Consider the following 15,232-nt stretch of genomic DNA (forward strand, 5'->3'; position numbering starts at 1 on the left):
TTGTTCTTAGAGCTTTCCCTCATTAAAGCGTTTTACAAACGCTGCCTTAATTAAAGTTCACAGCACTCCTACAAGTTAGTAAAATGTCATTATCCCAATTTTACAGATGGAGAAGTTGCAACAGAGAGGTGAAATGCTTTGCTTGAGGCCTCTGGAGACTGATTCAGAGGCAGGATTAACAGTCGGGAGTTTTTGGCTCTGTGCATCGCAGCCAACCTCTGACGGGGTTGCTCAGAGCAGCACCAGAAACCCTCGCCTGCTAGGGGGTTCTCTGCAGCCCTCTGTGCTGGCTCTGAGATGGCTAAGGAGCCAATTTGGCCAGTAACATCTCCTTTTACTCCCATGCTTCTTATCTACCCCAGCTGTGCCATGCCAGCTTTGTAATAAGAAGGAGTAAAGCTGCAATGTGACCTTGCTCTGGCCATTACAGAATCTCAAAGCTGTCCTGTAAGCAGAGAGGGACCAAAACAGACTCAGCACCATCTGGAGCTGGGCCAAGCTGCAGTTGTCCCTGCACCACCTGTGACTGCTGCTGGATTCAAGGCTTGGGACTTGGTCCTCAAGCCATGGTGCCTCACTGAGCCACAGACATAATAGTGACCACATGCATATCAAGGGTAATTAGCAAGCTGATTCAAACTCTGGTCCAGACAGCTTGCCATTTGCAACCCATCTGAGCAGTGTAGGGTGCAAACTTCTACTCTGAGTCATGCAGCACAGACCTGGAGTTGGGTGTCCCACCCTTGAGGCCTCCACCCTAGCCAGAAAGCTCAGAAGGGTGCAGCTGACACTCCTGCACCTTCTATTTTCATGTAAATGTTCAGATTTCATTTTTCCCATACAAAAGGTAACCCCCTTTCTATGTCTAATATATATGTATATATATATATATGTAGTATATATATATACATATAATATATATATCACCACAAAGCAGGACTATCAGCCACTGCTCAGATGCAATTCCAAAAGTGGACATTGAACATTTGGGTTGGAAGGCACCTCAGGAGGTCGACAGTCTCACCTTCTGCTGGGTTGGCTCTGAGATCTATCTGATCAGGGCACTCAGGTTTTATCCAGGTAGGTCTGGAAAATGTACAAGGATGGAGGCAGTTCAACAGCCCAGGGCAAACTGCTCCAATACGTGGCTTCCTCACAGTGATTTCCTCCCCCAGTGTTCTGTTGGAAGCAGTTGGATAATTGTCCTAAAAAGAAATGTGTTATTTCATCTGGTTTGACCATTCCAGTTAATATTTTCCTTTGCTTGAACCTCTGCTGAAGAATTTCAAGAGTCCAGACAGCTTTCCTATAGATTTTAGCACAATAGCACACTGTCAAGATCTCATGCTTCAGGCTGATGATTACATCTGAAATTTGACAAGAGCATATCTTTTTTTTTTTTTTTCTTCCCAGAAAGCAGCAGCTTTTTAAAGACTCGAGTGTTGTTTCATTTTTCCCCCTCATTTTAATGAGATACTGCTTTCAGACCTCTGTAACAGAATACAGATCAGAGGTCTCTAAAGTGCTCAAGTTTACATCACGTCTTAATACCCTAAGGCATAGGTATCATGATTGTGATATACTGCTGAGATTCACCTATTATATTCATGTTGCATCAGTAATATTAGTCACTTGTTACTTTCTGGAAATTCTTTTATAGAAACATAATTCTCAACTTTTCTTGTAGAGTTCTTTCTATATTTACTTTCTTGACTTGAGGGAAAGAAAAAAAAAAGGGGGGGGGAAAACTGCAGCACAGGTTCCAATCTTCACAAGGAATTACAATGACACCATTTTGCTGCTGCCTTCTGCAAATCTGCAGACTCTGAAGTAACAGTGGGACCAACAGCCAAGGTATGAATCTCCTCTTAGTGGTTATATCTATATTAAAACCATGATCTTCACACACTGTGGTCTCAGGCACATGAAAGAGGAATGTAGGTCTCCTTTGGCCCTTGCTGTAAGAATTTGTGCCACGATTCTGTGTTAGAGTAATCCTAAGCATCAAGCTGGTTGTGCCCGTAACTGTATGTGAGGCAGCTGTGAAATATTCTGCTTTGTCAGCTTTGTCCTATGTACAAGCATCACTGTACCTGCACATCACAAGGCAGAGCTGAGGCTCGGTCCCAGACACCTGCCATGGGACTCACATAGTGAGCAAGAGCCAGAAATCAATGGACTAGTATAAGTGTGTGAGGAGCTGGGTGTAACAGATGGGAGATATGGAAGTGAGGACAGACTATTCCGCAGTTGGTCTTTCCTAGGAGTATTAGTAGAAGGATACTCTCCATGGAATGAAATATGAAGGGCTACTGCCCTAAAGCTGATGTTTGTTCGCTTATCTTGAGGACCATGTCCTCCTACACCTCAAACACTGCAAATGTGAGAGCAGTAACCAGTGGCCACACTTAAGGGCAATCATTGAAGCCCCAGTGTGAGTCACTCTGCTTTCTTCTCCCTCCTGAGTCCCTGCTGCCCTCATTGTCACTCTCGCCTCATCTTTCACCTGCTCCTCCTAGCAGCAGGAGGGGATGCTCGTGGCAGCCAGCTCTGCCTTGCTGGAGGGGAGAAGTGAAGCAGGGAAACCTGATCAGACCAACAGACTGATGTGAGTGCTACACATTCCGGGTTTCACAGTGAGCCAGCCATATGAACACTCTTGTCACTCTGCACTTAACATTTCACTGAAAATTCTGCGCACATAGCTCTTGCAGACAAAATAGTTGAGGGCACTCCACATCCTTTTAAAAGCAGGCAGTTGCTGTCTTGAAATGACATCGTGGTAAAGGGGACACACGATTCTATCAATTTGCTATCCTACTAGAGCAAAGAGATATTGAATTAAGTACAGAGAAGAAAAAAAAATCAATAGAGTTTTGTGGAGTTTCCCCTAAATTTAGTTTGGAAGATCTTATTTGTGCCAAAGCCCTCAGCTTCTGTCCCTGACATCTCACTCCAGGGCTCTAAATGCACACAAAGCTCAGGAGCAATCTCATCAAGGCTCACAAACGGGACATGGCAACACAGCCAGCAGGACCCACGAGCCTGAAGACTTTAGTGATAGGTTTGCACAGCAGCTTGTGAGAAGCGTACTGCATGTGCTTCTGGCAGCCTGCACAGCTCATATGGAAGAGCTGCTGCATGGAGATGATCTGGGAAGCAGCACCATGCACACTGACGGCTGTCACCTGGAGAGGTGTGCAGCCTTTCCCCAAGCACAGCTCAAAATGAGTTTCTGCTGTAATAACGCACGCAGTGCCTGAGGCCAGATTTTGACTACTGAATGGGTCCTTGCACTGTGAACAGACTCCCCAAAGCTAGTGGGAGTCTGTTCAGAGTAATATGTTACTCACTGTGAGCAAATGAACCACAGCATGGTTCAAATAATATTAAAGGGCCCAAGTCCAAAAACCACATTTCCAGCTGCTAAGAACTGCATCAGGCGTGGAGTTTCCCAGTAGCGTCACCTGCATGGGTAGAATTACCCACATGCACAAGTAGGATCAGCACCATTTTCTTTGGGTAAGGATTGCCTGTCTGTGTCTTGTAAGAGTAATTGCATATTCTGCCTGGTCTTAAATTGTAACAGTGGACGCAAACTATCGAAACTGGAAGAAGGATTGCAAGTGTGTTTTCTTGCCATACTCTATTTTCATAGGCAAAATACCTGGTGTAGGAGAAACACACAAAAGAAGTGGCAAAACCCCATACCTTCTACTTTGTGTAGTGCAAGAAATGCTGCAGTCTCCAAAGGTTTATTCCAAAACCAATGGTTATGTGCACTCTCAATCTGCAAGACAGATATTGAAGAAAAGCAAATAATATACTAGCACACCTTATTTGTCTCCCCACAAAAAGAAAGGAAAGTCATTTATTGCAGTAAGCAAACACAGCAGACACAGCAGACACAGCAGAGACTGAAACCCACTGCTATTTCATGGAAAACATTATTTGTATCCTACATTATTTTCACATCAATGGTGAAATGCTATTGGTGAGAAAAGGGGAGTTATGGAAGGAAGTGCTCACACCAGGAACACAACAGAATGTATTAGACACTTGGTCTTAAGAGTTATAGATTATTTTCCTCAGTCTGAGGAAAGCATGTGTGGAGAGACAGCTATCAGCTGTTCAATATCACAAAATAACACCTCTAATACTAATATACTTGTAGCTCCAAAAACAAAGTGATCTTTTCTTTTCTGAAATAATCACCTATTTTGTGCCAATTAAAAAGTGGAAACTACCAGCTGTGGTGTTTAACAAGAATACTCATAACTAAATGAGAAGGTGTGAAGGACATGTTTCATAGAAACTGAATGCTTTCCCAGCTGGAAGCAGCCTGGAAAAGCAGAGATCAGCACTGAAGATATGTCCCTAGAAGACCTAACAATGCATCATTTGCACTAACTATATTTATGGCCATTATGTCTAGCACTATGGCTTGGTTTCTTTAAACAAGTGGGAGATCTACAGTTGTATCAAAAGTTTATTTGTGTGTCTCTGTGCACTGGGCTTTCTGAGTAGAGTGCTCTTTTATCAAGTGTGCAATATACGTTTTCTTCAAAGAATGATTTCACAGCACAGGTTTCTATTCCTTCCTTCCCTCCTTCTGTCCTTCCTTCCTTCCTTCCTTCTTTCCTTCCTTCCTTCCTTCCTTCCTTCCTTCCTTCCTTCCTTCCTTCCTTCCTTCCTTCCTTCCTTCCTTCCTTTGTTTGCTTGTTTATTTTTGCATTCTACAACCTGGAAGTGATTTGAAGATATTAAAACAACATACAAAACATTTAGTTGCATTTTGAAATGTAAAATTTGCAAGCTCTGGTTAGCTGTACATGCCAAAAATAGCTTTTCAAGAATGTTCAACCAAATGCTTTGCTTTTATCTTAGTATTCAGAGAAGCAAGCCAACAAATGTTCAGGTTTAGTTGGGAACTTATTGATTTAAAATCATTCGAAGTTTTTACATATCTGGAAAAGAAGCTGTCTTGATGTGATTTTGTTATGAAAATTTTTAGATCTTTTGTTTTTTCCTTCTTTCCACGGATTACTGTGAAGGTCTGCCAGGCAGATGCCTCACTGTGCCTGTAAATGCCCTGCTCAACTCCATGGTCACTAACCTGCAACACAGAACTCTCCTGACAAAAAACAAGCATAATACTCTTTCACCTGCTCAACTGCAAATTATATTAAATAACAGACAAACAAAAAAACCCAACAGCATTTGAGTCCTCTACCTGCAGACTGTCTGAAAGGGGAGGCTGTTCTGACATGCTCTGACACATGGGACCTGCAAGGATCTTCTATCATAGGTAGGTGAACTATTACTTTCTAAATATATGAAGAACTATTTACAAAGTTGTTCTCAGGCTAAAAGTAAGTAACATGTAACCATTTTTTCCTGCTTCTAATAACTACATAATTATTCTCCATCAATTTTATATACTCAGAATACGCATACACGACTACTTTCTTGGTAAAATGGAAGCAGTGTGAGAAAACTAACTTTTTCCTCCAGAAAATATTAAATATGTCACTTACAGGAATCCCTGAGGACAGATTTTCTTTTCTTTCCTGGATTCTACCGACAACAGAAATTGACTCCCTGCACTCTCTTCAGAGAACCTCCGTTCTCCTTTGGGTATTAACTGAAACAGGGGAGGTTTAGGTTGGATATTAGGAGGAAGTTTTTCACACAGAGGGTGGTGATGCACTGGAACAGGTTGCCCAAGGAGGTTGTGGATGCCCCATCCCTGGAGGTGTTCAAGGCCAGGCTGGATGGGGCTCTGGACAGCCTGGTCTAGTGGTTGGTGACCCTGCACATAGCAGGGGGGGGTTGAAACTCGATGACCATTATGGTCCTTTTCAACTCAGGCCATTCTGTGATATGATATGATAACAAGTATTTGGCATGGCTGCAAAACGTGCCTGCCTAATAATAACGTACCCACAACAGCATGCATACCTGCATATGTACATACAGTGAAGTACCATTGCTTTGAAAAACTGCTGAAGGCATATGCAACATATTACTGGGGCCCACCCAACCCTGCACTGAGAATAGCTTCCTGAGCTGTCAGAAAGCAAGAAGGAGAGTAAGTCCTGCTGAGGGAGTAAAATCACCAGCGGCACGATCCAGCAATTGGTTCTTGCTGCTGATGAATACTAAAGAGTCCTTGGCGATCCTGCATGCAGTTGTGCTAGAGAGCATCAAAGTGGCCTCAAGAAGGAGGTATGCATCATTCTATTTATTTCTACTTGTTCCCCAGGTTTCTCCTCTGCTCCCACCCCCATGGGACATGTACTAAAGAGGAAGAAACTTGCTCTGGTATTTTGGGCATTTCGGTAGAGGCTGACACTGCCTACCTGACCAGCTTACCAACCAGCAGCACACAGAACATGATTTCAGTGCTGCCGGTGACAGGAGCACAGGCAGAAGAGTTTCTGCTGACTGCCTTGGTGGTTTCAAAATGAGCCTGCAAAATTTATTAGATGTAGCCATCTGCTTCTCAGTCATTCTCCTACACTACCCCTGACAGTGACTGACAAGAGAGAAACAATGAATTTACAGCAGTGGGTGAGAATCAATTACTTTTCTGTTCCCTGCTCCAGAGCTGCTATAGTTCTTACGGTAGAAATGGAGCATCTGCTAACGAATTTTGTCTGGACATTCAAGGGGTAGGCTAAGCACTCATGGTCATTGCAAAAGTGAATGAAGAAGAATCTGCAAAAAAGTTGTGGTTTGCAGTTGGTTTTTTTTTTTTTTGCAATGGAGAGGAAGCTTCCCCAATAACAACCCAGTGGCTTTTGGTTGGTTGGTTGGTTGGTTGAAACACCCCTTTCAAAGTCCATCTTAATTCTTAACACGACATACCCATTGATTTTAAAAGGTTTTGAATATGGATGTGAATATATGTTCATCAAGTAAGGAGTCTTTGTTAGCTGATTCCGGTCTTCAAAATATGTTCTACGGTTGGTAGGGGTTTTTTTTTGGTAGCAGTTACGTAATTTTCATGACAAAGTGACTTTTGGTTGCAAATGCTCCTTTTGAATACTTTTCTTCCACTACTAATGAAAACTTAAAACATCATTCTTTTTCCCCCAATATTTATGTGATATGAAAGTCAAATCTATTGCATGTTGCCAGAAAGAGAGAAGAAATTGCTTTGATTCACCTATATTTCAAGTGATCCTTTTTTTTTTCTTTTGCTTCTTCCATTCCAAATATAAAAAAGAAACTATTATGTCCCAAACCTTGGCTACTTCTCAAACTACGTCAGCTGATCTGACAAAGAATAGGACTTTGACCTGCAAACTTGGTGTGAAAAAGTGGGAACCTTGCTGAAGGTGATCAGTGATTTAAGGCAGCAGCATAGCTAATTTATTTCAGCTAGTTTAAGAGATGAAAGAAACAGAGGAAAAAAATTGCTATCATTTCTTGCCTGTAACCTGCGGTTTATTCTGTGCATATTCGTGGTAGATATTTGTGGAAGAAGCCATTCACAAGTAAAGAGAAGTGCCAGGGAAAGGAGCTTTCAGACCGGCTGCTGTGGGAGGTGAGCACTGAAGAGCACAAGCGCCTACACTTGCACTGCTTGAATGCTTGGTGGCACACACAAGAATGGCTAAACTGCATCTGCTTCCCTCATTAGCTTGCCTTTCCTCCTCAAGGGCCCACACGACCTGAGATGGCATGCCATTATGTGCTGCATGAGGTTCCTCTTCCCCTGACAGGCAGCACCTGGCTGCCATCTTGGTGGTCCAGTAGCTTGGTGTCCTGGCTGTCCTGCAATGACAAGTCTTGAAGCAGTGAAATCTAACTCTCTCTTGTACAGTGTACATCCTATTGCTCTGCAGTTTGGCTGAATCTGCCTAACATGCTTCACTTATGCTTCCAGCACAGCCATGCTCACAACAGGAATAGAAAATAGTGTATGTGGGTAGGCCAAGAGCAGTCCATATGACCAGCATCAGACTTCTCAGAGACTTGTTTCACATACAAGTCTCTGGTCAGTTGCTCTTCTCCATTTTAGAATCCTCTGTGGCTGGCCACTATGCTCATTCATATTTAAGAAGACTGAAGCCCAGAGCAGGGCAGTGCCCACATTCTCTGCATGACTCATGCTGCAGCTGGAGGGTGCTCAGGAAGTCACTGTGCCAACAGCAAAGCTTGGAAAGTAGCCAAAAGAAAACATTTATGATGGGAGAAAGCAGTGCAGTAGGACATGCCTTGCCACTGCGGCACATACCTGGTCAGGGGCTGGATATTGCCCTTGAATGGGGCCCTGCTGGCGAGACAGGCAGAGGAGCACCCACAACTCCCTGGGAAAGCTGGACATGAGGTAAGAGACCAGCCCCTGTGCTGCCTAGCATTGTCAGGGAAGGAACATATCAGAGTGTGCTTAGAAGCAGGATGTGAAGACCCTGTAGAGTACAGACTCAACAGATGCTGAAGTATTCAAAATGAAACTGTTGTGTCAATTCTGGGGAAAGGGAAAGCTACATAAACATAAACAGTTCATCTATTGTTTGTGAGTAGCTTTTGGTATCAGGAAGTACAAAGAAGCATTTGCACAGTGTTAAGGCACCACAGTGAGAAAGAAACATTTTGTTGTAGTGAGCCATGCAATGGGACAATTGTATCCCTAAGCCTAAAAGACATAAAGATGTGATTTATAAAGGAAGGGGGAGAATGTATAATGTTATCTGCTGGAATTGCTGCAAGGTCATTTAAGTGATTTGCAGAAATACCCACAACTCACCAAGAAATACTATCTGTGTCTCATCCCATCCACAGGAGAAGAAAACTGGCACAGGCAGAGAGTCTTGTTGAAAGCACTGAGTATATCGCATGCCTTCTTCTGCCTAGCCCAGCAGCCCAGCAAAGCACTGAAATCAAGAGCTGAGGTTTGTTAACATCTACCTGAACAGACTGACAGCTTGCAAAGTTGGATTCTGTGGTCTACCATTTATTTTTTTTTAACCCATGCTGCACTGGTTATCTGCCAGTCTTGCATGAGAGCAAGCTGCAGAAAGCAGAGGCAGAAGCATTTCTGGTACACTCAGGAGCAGTCTCACTGTGACTACAGCCATCTGTATTTTGATTTTAGAATGGCAACTCTCACTGTAGTATCTTTGCGTTCTCCAAGAGGTAATCTCTGAAAGTAAATACATGTATGCTGCTCCCCTGAGTTGCCTAGATTGGATTCGTCCTTTAATTCCATGTTCTGGTGGAATTGCTTATGTAAAGGGCTTTTTCTCTTCATTATACTAAGGTTATAATTCCAGAGTATGGAGAATTAGGCAAACATTTCTTATCATACAACCACAGCCCGTGGGCGTGATGGGCTTAGGGCCAACATCTCTGAGCAGGCAAATGTTTTTTGTCATTTTGAAGAGTTAGGAAATCAGACAGATCACACAGAAATGAGGAGTAGTAAATGTGTTTCATTAAAAAATGTTTTCTCAAGATGGTTTGAACAAAAATATTGAATATTGGAAATATTGTTATTACACCTTTTCCAGCACTGCAAACAAAGGCCAGCGGGCCTGTTTTATAGGAGTTAAGTAGTGGGGGATGGAAACGAGTGGATAAAGACAAACAATTTAACAGGCATTGATGGAGGGGATGATTGCAAAGCAAAACAACCCCAAAGTCTAGAGGGGAGACGTATGAGCAGCAGCTGAGGTCCCCTGGTTGGCTCAGCCAGGAGCAGAGGAGCTGTGGGGAGGCCTCATGGCGGCTGCAGCTCCTCACAGGGAGTGGAGAGGCAGCGCTGAGCTCTGCTCTGTGTGACAGCGACAGGGCCCGAGGGAACGGCATGGAGCTGTGTCAGGAGAGGGGCAGGTTGGATATCCCTTTCCAACTGGGGATATTCTGGTACTCTATCTCCAGGTAGAGGCTGAGCACATCCCCCGCAGGGCAATCAGACCTCTGGAAGTTATGCCAGACTCCTGCATTTCCATTCTGTTTCTGGCAGGCTTGATGTGAGGCCACAGGCTTGTTGTTTCTGCCTTTTTGTCTTCATTTGTCCACCTGAGAGAGCTAAAAGTCAGGCTTTGATGATTAGTTGTTTAATAAATTCTGTTGTGCTTTGCATATGCAACACATGATTTATGCATTCTTGTGGCTGTGTCCCGTGCTGTCATTAAAAGCCCAGGAGTGGTTGAATAACAACAGGTGATCATATTTTGGCAGCCTATTTCACAGATGCATCAGGTTGCAAACAGAATGTAATGTGATTTGAAATACAGTATTTGAAAATGTTATGAGCTCTCACATTTGTTTGGATTAGCATAAGCTCTCTGCTCTCCCTCCCCTCATCTAATTTCCCACATGTTTAAACTATAAATACAGCTGAATTTAAATGTAATCCTCATGCCTTACCAACTCATCTTCATCAAAAAAAAAGCACATCATTAAGAAAAAGTAGTGTCCCGGGGCCTGGCCCCCTGGTTCCAAATACAGTGCAGGCTTGCCACAGCTAAAAGCAAAAAGTATGCCAGTATCTCCTTTAAATGTATCTCCTTAGCGTAATAAATCCGTATCAAAGGTCTTGTAGATGCAAAAGAATCTAGGTTCAGGTTTATCAAAGTATTTCTGTAATTTTAGGATGCCTTATTTCATAAACACTTATTACATGTAAGCAGTCATGGTGCCTGAAGAAAACGTGCAGTATAATCTATTATTGATTATTTCTACAATCTTCAAAAGCATCTGGAGTTTGTCTCGGGGCAGAAAAGGAGAAGCTGAGCATGTAGTATTTACACTGGGGAGCTGCCAGTGCAATTCTATCTTCTAAGTATGCTGACCCAAACCCAGCAAACCTGGAAGAGGATAGAGAGCATTACATTGTACCCCATTCATATGTAACGGGCAGTTAAATGGAATATGTTTGCTTTGGGCTTGGGCTTTTTGCTTGGTACAACGAAGGTTTCTGCAAGGACCATTAACTTCAACTGGGGGAGTGTCTGATATATGAAGAAACTCATCACCAAGAAGCTGTATAGAGAACCTTGGAAAATGGTCTCTCTGTGGCAGGCTTTGCCCCAGCCAAGGCTTTGTCCCAGTGCAGTTTTGGGAACCACAGCAAAGGTAACACCATCCAGACTGGAAAGTAATTTACAGAATGAGTGAAATCAACAGAGGAGGCAAAAAAAACACTTTTCAGGAAGACTTCTTCCAAGAAGGAAGATGTAAGCACTAAAATATTTAGAAAAACTGAATTTCCTAGAATTCAGATACTCAGATTCCTCTCAGTTTCTGCCTGCCCTCCCGTGGAGAAGACAATGACTACTGAAAGAGATAGTCATTGGAAGCACAAGAGCATGTAGTTTGATTGAGATGAGCTGTCTCAGTAGGAAAAGAGAGAAGCAAGGCACCAAGAGCAGCCTGGTACAGTTCTCACATGGTGGCAAGACAGCCTGTGCAAGAGGAAATGGTCAGGAAAACCTGAGGTATGCAACAGAGGCATCAGAGTAGCCATTCTGAGTCGGGCTGTGGGTCAGTTTGGCCCAGTATTGAGTCTCTGGTCATAGCAGCCACAGAGAACAAGAGTAGAGAATAGATTAGGCACATTTTCCCAAAGTATTCTTCTAGCCGTTGAAAGTTTCTTGACCCAGAAGGGTTATTCTGGCACTTAAAAGCCTGAGTAGATGTTTGTCAGTTTACTTAGTTGCTTTCAAACTAGTGTGATTGTTTTCCCCCATCTCTGCAAAGAATCATTTCCTTTGGTTAACTCTGATCCGGTGCCACTGAGTGGGACAAAGGGCTTACATGAGACAACCAGCAGTCACTCCCCACCCTCCTTCTCACACTGCTTGATGCTGCTGGCACATCCATGCTTGGACAGGTCCATTTACAGGCTGAAGACTCCTGGTTTCTATGGCGACTCCTGGTGTGGAAGCCATCCCAAAACTTTGAATAAACACTTCACCCTGAGATCACCATCTTCACAAGTTTCAAATCTGCTGGCATAGAAAGGATCTTTTTTTTTTTCTTTCACAAGGGCATCCATCCTGTGACATGAATGTCACCCCTTTCACATTGCCCAGACTCACAGCCACAAGCCTTGCTCTTACAAACTGCTCAGCCCCATTGCCAGGTCACGCTACAAGCTGACAGCCAATTTTCTGCCCTAGCCCCACCTCATTCCACAGCACTTTTTTGATACTGATGTTTTCCACACACCTCCAGCCCCCTCAAACTGCTATATGTCTGTTCATTTATTTTGGTTGTATTAGCTTGTATTGCCCAGGTTGAATTTTATTACTATATCCTCCAAATAAGGTTTCTGCCTGCATGATAGAGTCTTTGCTTCCTACTATGAGATTAGCTGCAAATTTAATTTGGCAGCTATTCATCCCCTCTTGATACCTACCATTAACAGCAATAAAAGTAGAATTCAACAACTGAGATTCCCAGCACCCTTTGGGTACCTGTTCTTATTTCAATATAAGGTTGTTGATTGTTCTGTTTTATCTATTTACAGTCCTCCAAGTAGTGTTCAGTATACAGAGCAACTCCCTGACATGCTATTAATCACTGTCACTGAAACGACTGTAGAAAAGATACTTGGCCGTGAGCCAGTACTTTTGGGATCGCGTTAACAGTTTCCTGTCGTATTTCAATCACTTGTGCTGTGCAAAATAACCCCCAGTGTCCCTCCCTCAGGGTATTAAGTAAAGATTGCAGCCCCTGTGATAAGAAAGGGTTCTCACAAACATTAATCTGCAGGGCGCTGTTGGGCAGGAAGAAAAGGGTGAGAGCATTGCCACATGGCCTTTTCCTGCACAGAGGACTTCATATAGTCACCTGTACTTGTGGGGAAGAACCCTCTTTCCCTGTCATCCTCTCACTGCTACAAATATTGGGGTACTTGTGGGTGGCTTTCAGCATCCAGAGCTTTCAGTTTATGCAGATTTAGAAGATTCTTAATTAAACAACAGAAGGCATGTTATCCTGTCTCCTTTCATCAGCTTGGTATCCATCAACTACAGCTGGCACAAACCAATTATCCCTGTGGCAACCACAGCTTTTGACAGCTCTTGACACAGATCACTTGCAACCTGTAGGCACCCCGTGCTATTTCTGTGCTTTTGCAGCTGATCAGTGGCTGTGCTGAGCACCTCCTTTTCTTCAAGGAGTAGCACTTCAAGGAGCTACTGGACTTCTGCAGTAATGGCAGCCAGCGGTGGTGCAGCACTGGGGATATTGGCCTTCATGCTCAGGAGCAAGTTTAAGTTGATACTCAGACTCTCTTTGGTTGGCTGTCTGTCCCTGCAGCCCAGCACTGCCATGCTGGGTGATGGACACCCTGAGGTAAGCAGCCCCTGAATTAGTTGTATGGCAGGACTATGACACACACCCCACCGCTCAGGTTCTGGGAGACAGGAGGTTGTATCCAGATGCCTATAAAGTGCTGTGGCCATCAGTAGGAGCAGCACACAGAGGCAGCAGTAACCCACTGCAACATATTAGAGGAGGAAAAGAATAATGCCGACAGGTCTTTTGAGGTAGCAGCACCATTTCATGGCTAACTAGAGGGCAGGAGGTGCTTCCTGGGCTGTTGACTCAACTGGCTGTGCATCATGGCCATGAGCCGTAAGGTGACCAGGAGCTCAGGTGCTGGCCTGGGTGACTCTGCCAACACCAGCAGCCCCGCAGTCACTTCCTACGCAAGGATGCTCATGGCTCAAAGGCAAATTTAGCATTTTTCTAAGTTTGATCCACTTATCTTTCTCCAAGAGCACGAGACAAAGGCTAGTGTCTTAAACAAGCTTTGCATTAGCTTCCTGGACTGCTGGAATTATGTGCAGATAAAATGGCCCTGAATGCCCTAATTTATAGAAATAATATTTAGTTTCCCTCCATGTTTCATTCTGTGACCAACTGTACAAAAACATGAAGCATACAGTAGGACGTGATCAACATTGTAAGGACAAAAAATTAGATTTTTCTTTTAAACACCTCCCTACAGAATTGTAGTCCAAATCTTCTCTCATGGAAATCAATGAGTGTTTTAGAAGTGAGATCAGGACGATCCAGAGTAGTCTCTCTACACTTTTTAATTGCTTTAATTAACAAGCTATAGCTCTGGGACTCAAAATTAAGTTTCTTTGCAGGCTTGTATATTTTTCTCCCTCCTTTGAACTGACACATTCGTTACTATCATTTCTTGATAAATCTGAAGTATAGTTTGCAAAAGAATCAATATACAGATTGTCAGAGAAATGAGAGTATGATTTTGTCCCTCCCCCTGCCTTTTTGGAGCAGAATACTAAATATCAGTCTGTAGACTGGAAGAACAATTTTATTACCAAGTGTAGAACATGCTAGAATTCCCAGAGATTACATATGAAAGTAGATGTCTAAGAATTAGAAGTTGATTTTTAATGTTTAATTTCTAATGTTGACGTAGGGGTGTTTTCAGAAAACACCCAAGTGCATCCATGTGTACTTAGCTGAAATGACCTTTTAAAAATTGTCTCTTCTGTAAAAAGGTAACATTTTGTAAAATTCTGTCCTAAAATTTTAAGAACTTCTGCAAAGTCTTAAGGCACCATGGAATATTTAGCTACCTCTTTAAGACACTGGTGAATTTAGGCACTATAATTTTAGCCACTGGAGGGCTCCCCAATTTTTTAATTAATTTAGTAGGACAGGCAGTATGAAAGAATGGAAGAAGGAACTAGTCAGGGTTGTCCGAGTCACTACCACAGATAATATTTTTGGTAGAACAAGTCTTCCTCTATGTGCTGGCCAACTAGCAAGACTGAGTGTAGCAGGCTTATTAGATGCGAATAAAAATACACGATTCCCCCACAAATTTTACTCCGGTAAATCGTTCATTGAAGTTAACACTCCATCAGACAGTTCTAGAGTAGTGTATGTGTGTGTGTTCCCTGAGCATCTTCAAGCAGTGTCTAATGGGGCAGGGTGTTTGAATGCACACTTTGATGGGGACCTTATTTCACTTTGGAAAATAGCAACAGGTTGACTGACAAGCTCCTCAGAGGGAATTGGACAGAGAATGTCTTGCATGCTTTTTTATTAACTATCTACATACATTTTAACACTGAAGATGGTTGCTCATGGCCAGGACAGTCTGCAGCACGGAGCAGAGCCTACTCCTTGCATCCTACTTTGGCTGTTGTGCTCTAAACACCCAGCAAATCACCTTGCAAGATCCTATTATTCACTCAGGGTCTCACTTCCCATTAAATGGAAGGAAGAA

General features: G+C 43.2%; 1 long non-coding RNA gene across 1 annotated transcript; it reads left to right on the forward strand.

The window, feature by feature from the left end:
* Positions 1–7,314: 7,314 nt before the first annotated feature.
* On the forward strand, positions 7,315–13,494 carry LOC121113063. The gene is made up of 3 exons (XR_005857332.2): positions 7,315–7,552; positions 8,030–8,338; positions 8,794–13,494. It is a non-coding gene; the product is annotated as an uncharacterized LOC121113063 (long non-coding RNA).
* Positions 13,495–15,232: the final 1,738 nt, after the last annotated feature.

The sequence above is a fragment of the Gallus gallus genome, chromosome 2 (genome assembly GCF_016699485.2).
Source record: "Gallus gallus isolate bGalGal1 chromosome 2, bGalGal1.mat.broiler.GRCg7b, whole genome shotgun sequence".
NCBI classification, from domain to species: Eukaryota; Metazoa; Chordata; class Aves; order Galliformes; family Phasianidae; genus Gallus; species Gallus gallus.